Raw genomic sequence first — 7,288 nt, 5'->3', positions numbered from 1 at the left:
AGCACGCCAGGCACTCCTATCTTGCACTGCCTCCCGCAGTTTGGTCAAACTCATGTTCGTAGCTTCTTCGGCGATCAGCCTTCTTTATAGTCCAGCTCTCACTTCCATACATCACTACTGGGCAAACCATAGCTTTCACTATACAGACTTTTGTCGGCAAGGTGATGTCTCTGCTTTTTAAGATGCTGTCTAGGTTTGTCATTGCTTTTCTCCCAAATGCATACATAAGTATATAAACCACTTTTCTGACATAGTACTGTACAGGAGAGCAATCCTGAAGCCATCTTGACTCTTCCAGCCACCTCAGATGTTCTCTGCAGTGTGGAAGGAAATGGCAAAACCTCCCCATTGTCTCTTTGCTCAGAAATCTTGTCTTAAGGGCATATTTGTGTATGAATACGGTGGGCCTGTGACCTGGATTCAGTAACTAAGTATTTACCATCACGAAAGAATGGCCAGGCAGTGCCCAGGTAGATCATCAGTGACCATTGTCAGGTTTCCTAGCAGACAGAATTCCTGTGGTAGACCGCCCCCCTGTGATGTATTTCTGTTGTAGACCATCTCCTGTGATGTATATGTGATGTTTTGGGGGGGTGGTCTTGGACTACAGGGCGGGCAATTTCAAAAGTCTATACAGTGGAACCTGTACTCATGACCACAATCCGTCCTTATGGCGAAGCAGGTCGCTGGCAAAGGCGCCATTGTGCGCAGGGGTGGGCAGTGATTGCCCACTTCTGCGCATGTGCGAACGGCAATCGCCGCTCCTGCGCGTTCACTAATGGCGGAAAACCTGCCGGTTACTTCTGGGTTTGCCGTGGTCACAACTTGGAACGTCCGCGAGTGGAGGCGGTTGTAAGTAGAGGTTCTACTATATAAGGGCTTGCACACCGTTGTTCTGGTTTCCTCTCCTCCCTCCCTGCATGGGGTGAGTGGGGGACCCTGTTGCAGCAATTTAATAAAGATCATGCTTACCACGCTGCTTTGCTTCTCAATATTCTCTGGTTGACCTCTATTATTTTCTCCTTCTGATAGAGAACCGACTTAAGGACTCTATATGGGCTCTTGGACACCCCTATAAGGGGAAAGGAGCAGTATTTTTCTTATAACTGTTTGTTTATTGTATATTTTAATTACATTGCCCTTTGACTACTGTGGGAATATAAGAAGCTGGCTTATAAAGTGGTACCTCGAATTACAAACGACTCAACAACCGAATTTTTCAACTTACGAATGGGGTAGGCTTACGAATTTCTCAACATCCGAATGGAAACTGCGGCGGTTTTAGATGGGGTTTTTTCGACTTACGAATTTTTAAATGGGGTTGCTTCGACTTAAAAAAAATTCTGTTTCCAATGCATTCCTATAGGAAATCGCGTTTCCAATGACACTTTTCGACTTACGAATTTTCCGACCTACGAAGGTGCCTTCGGAACGGATTAAATTCGTAAGTCGAGGCACCGCTGTATTGAGTCAGACAGCTGGCAGCAGCAGCTGTCCCAAGTTTTTAATTGGGGAGCTATTCTGGGAATTGAGCCTGGGACCTTCTGCATACAAATCCGATGCGGCTACGTAACTCCAAATAACATAACATAACTCCGCACTTTCCTTGTTGTTTCCCTTTACACATTCACCCTAAGGAATGCTTCTACATAGATCCCAGATTGTTGTTGTTTAGTCGTTTAGTCGTGTCCGACTCTTCGTGACCCCATGGACCAGAGCACGCCAGGCACTCCTATCTTCCACTGCCTCCCGCAGTTTGGTCAAACTCATGTTCGTAGCTTCGAGAACACTGTCCAACCATCTCGTCCTCTGTCGTCCCCTTCTCCTAGTGCTCTCCATCTTTCCCAACATCAAGGTCTTTCCCAAGGATTCTTCTCTTCTCATGAGGTGGCCAAAGTATTGGAGCCTCAGCTTCACGATCTGTCCTTCCAATGAGCACTCAGGGCTGATTTCCTTAAGAATGGATAGGTTTGATCTTCTTGCAGTCCATGGGACTCTCAAGAGTCTCCTCCAGCACCATAATTCAAAAGCATCAATTCTTCGGCGATCAGCCTTCTTTATGGTCTCAGTTTAACAGCTTTCAATGGAGCATGCATGCAGGGTTTTGAACTACACAGCTGTCTCGGGCAGCCATTCTCTATACATCTGAGAGTCACCCATTGAACTTAAAGGTAAAGGCGCCCCTGACCATCAGGTCCAGTCGTGTCCAACTCTGGGGTTGCGGCGCTCATCTCGCTCTGTAGGCCGAGGGAGCCGGCGTTTGTCCGCAGACAGCTTCTGGGTCATGTGGCCAGCATGACAAAGCCGCTTCTGGCGAACCAGAGCAGCGCACGGAAACGCCGTTTACCTTCCCGCCACAGCGGTCCCTATTTATCTACTTGCACTTTGATGTGCTTTCGAACTGCTAGGTGGGCAGGAGCTGGAACCGAGCAACGGGAGCTCACCCCGTTGCAGGGATTCGAACCGCCGACCTTCTGATCAGCAAGCCCTAGACTCTGTGGTTTAACCCACAGCGCCTTAGTGGGGTTTAATTACGAGTTGACATGCATAGGATCGTGCAGCTGGTGTCCTAAAATTGGCAAAGTGGCGTAGGAGGCAATGACAAACAGGCAAAGTGGGTTGAAAGAGCAGGAGATCTGTTATCTGACAGTGTGGAGGAGTTGGAGGGAGAAAGATAAGCCCCCTGTGAATGCAGCTGATTCCCATTCGAGTGTCATTCACAGCGGAAGCAGTGGGATTGCATGCGGGAAGACTAGAGAATTCTTTAATTTTTTAATGCAGTCTTTTAGTGCAGCGCCATTCATACTTTGGAACTCCCTGCCAATTGACACCAGGCAGGTAGAACGCTTCAGTGTGTTTTAATCTGGTTTTTAGCTAATTGTTGGTATTCATTCTTATTTTTTAAAATGTTTTATAAAGTTGTTTTTAACTGACTCTTTACCGATCATTTGCTTTATCCTATATAATAAAGTCCCTGTATCTGCGTCCAGTCCCTGTGTCCGCGCTAATACGCATGTGCCCCACGGACACAGGGACTGGACGAAGAGGCGGGACGTACACACGCGCGTTCTCTCCCCCCTCAACCCTCTGCCTCCCGTCCCCCTGCAGCGGCGGACCAAGATGGCGGCATCGGGCTCGGGGCCACAGCGGCGGGAGCCTGGTCCAGCTCCCGCCGCGGGCTGCGGCCCCGGAGCCCAATCTTGGTCCGCCGCCGCCTCCTGACAACCCTGCCTGGCCCGTGGGAGGAGCGGCGGGGCCGCGGCCTTCCCTCCCTCTCTGCGCTCGGCCACGGGACACGATGGGAGAGCACTTTGTTTAATTGCGTTCCTGGCGTGCCCCGCGGCTGAGCACAGAGAGGGAGGGAAGGCCGCGGCCCCGTCGCACCTCTAGCGCCTGTTTTCTTAACGGGCTGAATGAGACTAGTTCTTTACATAAACCACTTTGAGTTATTCTTCTCTCCCCCCTCCCACACACACACCAAGTGGTATATAACTTTTGTGAAATAAATTAAAATAAATCCATAGTTTTACTGGGGTTCTCTCCCCCCTAACAGCACAAGGAACAAGCATGAACAGTAAAGGGGGGAAAAGAAAACATATCGGTAACACATGTCATTCAGAAAACACCACTTTGCAAAATCAGGTCAAAAGCAAGAATCAAAAAGAACAGAAGGGAGGGAGGGTCGGAAAGGGAATTTGGGGTGTGAATGCTCAGGCAGAGGCCATGTGACATGCATATCCCACAAATAGCTCTCAGTAGGGGTCCCAGATCTCAAAATCTACGTGCTCTTTGCACATCTAGGCAAAAGTAAATTTTCTATCCACCGTGAGAGAAGAAATGTAAGGGGGAGGGCTTATAGGGAACAGCCCCCCCTCATCAGGTTGAGTTCCTCTCAGAGCAGCAAGTCCAGTAGCGGATCAGATCACAGGAGTCAGGAAGCAGAGAGGGAGGGGAGAGGCTCTAGCAGCATGAAAGAGCCTCAACACCGAGTAGAGAAGGAGGCAGCTGGGGAGGAAATGATGGGAGAGCAGTCAGAAGGACGCCCCCCCCCCCGATGCCTGAATTGAGGCACATGGCACCCCGTAGGGCGAGAGCAAGGCGCTTTGGGGTTCCCAAGCTGTTATGTTGGGCACGAAACAGAAAGAAGCCATTGCGAGGTTCTGACTCGGACTAAGCAGACATGTTTTCCAGACTCTTTGCACTGTAAATAGAATGCACAATAAAAGCACCTTAAAGACAAGCGGGTGTGGAGCGTCGTTACTCAAGGGTAGCCGCAAGAACCTCTGACAGGAAAGATGGTTCAATCAATGATCTGTCTAGTTTCCAAGTTCCAGTGCTGTGAAACCAGTCTTCTAACCACCAGTAAGGCATGCAGAGAGCAGCTGAAGTGTCCCTGCTTCAAGTTCCAGGACTTTGGGGTGTAACATGAGCATTGAGAATTTTAGAGGCAATCCCAGGACCAAATGGATCCAAGGAAGGGCTTCCACTAGAGGGCAAGACCAGATCGCATACCCTCCAACATTTCTCCGATGAAAATAGGGACGTCCCATTCCATAATGATAATTTTAGTTTTTATACGCCACATATCTTATTGGGTTGCCCTAGCACTCTGGACAGCTTCCAGAATATATAAAAACATAATGATTCCATTAAACATTTAAAAAAAAAAAAAACCCTTTCCTATACAGTAGAGGATTGCCTTCAGACAGCTCAGGGGATCGGATAACTCCATACCCTCCAAGATTTCTCCAATGAAAATAGAGACATCCTAAGGAAAAGTGGGACATTTCGGGATCAAATCAGAAACTGGGACGGCTTCTCTAAATCAGGGACGTCCCTGGAAAATAGGGATACTTTGGTTATTTAGGAAGAATAATAAATTCAATGTATAGCAAAATAAGACAATTAGACAAATTTACAGGGCATATGAGTTGGAATGGCATAAGCATGAAAATAGAAAATTGGCATGATTGTGAAGACATCGATAACAGTGGATCTATGATCTTAAACTGCACAAGTTTAAAGGAAGACTCTAAAAAAGGCGAATGAAGGTAGGGTGGAAGTCATATTTTTTAATATTTGTATTAATATGAGTTCTGTGTGTGTGTGTGTGTGTGTGTGTGTGTGTGCGCGCACACACACACACACACACACACACACATAGAACTCATATATATATATATACACATAGAATTCATATTAATACAAATATTAAAAAATATGACTTCCACCCTACCTTCGTTCGCCTTTTTTAGAGTCTTCCTTTAAACTTGTGCAGTTTAACTTTCTTTATTGGGAAAAATAAAGAATAATTTTCTTTATTTGGGGAATAAAAATTCCCAAAATGAGGCTCCAATACTTTGGCCACCTCATGAGAAGAGAAGAATCCTTGGAAAAGACCCTGATGTTGGGGAAGATGGAGGGCACTAGGAGAAGGGGACGACAGAGGACGAGATGGTTGGACAGTGTTCTCGAAGCTACAAACATGAGTTTGACCAAACTGCGGGAGGCAGTGGAAGACAGGAGTGCCTGGCGTGCTATGGTCCATGGGGTCACGAAGAGTCGGACACGACTAAATGACTAAACAACAACAACACAATTCCCAAAATCCAAAAAAGAGAGAAGAAAAAATTTTCTTTTTTCTTTTTTCTTCTCTCTTTTTTGGATTTTGGGATTTTTTTTCTTGATGTATAAACAAGGTTGAAGTAATGTGGTGTATGTAAAATGTAATTTAAATATTGGTTATTGGATATGTAAATTAAATAAAGATTATTGGAAAAAAAGAAAAGAAAATAGGGATACTTGGAGGGTCTGAGATCGTACACTTTAATGTTAAAAAAACGGAATATGCTGAATGTAGGAGGGGTCACCTATGGTATTATAATAATAATAATAATAATAATAATAATTATAATTATAATTATAATTATTATTATTATTATACCCCGCCCATCTGGCTGGGTTTCCCCAGCCACTATGGGCAGCTCCCCACAGAATATTAATATTTATTATTATTATTATTATTATTATTATTATTATTATTATTAGTCTCTTGAGAGTTCCATGGACTGCAAGAAGATCAAACCTATCCATTCTGAAGGAAATAAGCCCTGAGTGCTCACTGGAAGGACAGATCTGAGGCTCCAATACTTTGGCCACCTCATGAGAAGAGAAGACTCCCTGGAAAAGACCCTGATGCTGGGAAAGATTGAGGGCACTAGGAGAAGCGGATGACAGAGGATGAGATGGTTGGACAGTGTTCTTGAAGCTACGAACATGAGTTTGACCAAACTGCGGGAGGCAGTGGAAGACAGGAGTGCCTGGCGTGCTCTGGTCCATGGGGTCACGAAGAGTCGGACACGACTAAATGACACAACAACAACAACAACAACAACAACAACAACAAAAACAAAGTGCTAAAACATCAAACTTCCCTAAACAGGGCTGCCTTCTGATGTCTTCCAAAAATCAGGTGCGTGTAGTTGTTTATTTCTTTGACATATGCTGGGAGGGCGTTCCACAGGGGTGGGTGCCACTACCGAGAGTGCCCTCTGCCTGGTTTCCTGTAACCTCACTTCTCACAGGGAGGGAACCGCCAGAAGGCCCTCGGCGCTGGATCTCAGTGTGTGGTAATAACTTGCTTCTTTTGCTGTCTTCCTTTACCAGAGGTAAGGAACCTTTTCTGCCAGGGAGGACAGATTGTTCTGTGTCCTCACCCCCAACCGTCACCTGTGATAGGTGGGCAGGACCTGACCTCAGCATCTTCTCATAGCACCCTCCCTCACACACCCCTGAGAAAGAATTTATTATGATAAAAGAAATAATATTTGAATGTATGGAAAATTTTGGGGGTATAAATTTGAGACTAAGGGGAGAAATAGAGAATAGTTAGATGGGAAAATAAATTTAGATTTGGATTGAGATAAATTACGGGCGGAATACAGTTGGTGTATTGAAGAATAGAAATAGTTGTGAGATAATGAATAAAATGTGTTAGAATGATTTTTTAAAAAATGAAAATTGCTTAATTTGGAGTTAAAAACGAACCCAGTGTGAGGGGAATCAAGGAAGTCTACAATGTTAATTAAAATCCTAGATTTGATATGTTCCCTTTTCATGTTTTTATTCCTGTTTTTGTGTGTGTTTTTCTTGTTTTTGTGAATTTTTGTAATTTGGAATGTTAGAAAATCAATAAATATTATTTGAAGAGAAAAAAAGAAAGAAAGAATTCGGAGAACTGTAGTTTACTCCCTCGCTGAGCTACAGTTCCCAGTGCCCTGAACAAACT

This window comes from Zootoca vivipara, chromosome 10, assembly GCF_965207765.1.
Source record: "Zootoca vivipara chromosome 10, rZooViv2.hap1.1, whole genome shotgun sequence".
Taxonomy (NCBI): Eukaryota; Metazoa; Chordata; class Lepidosauria; order Squamata; family Lacertidae; genus Zootoca; species Zootoca vivipara.
This window is presented reverse-complemented; position numbering follows the sequence as displayed.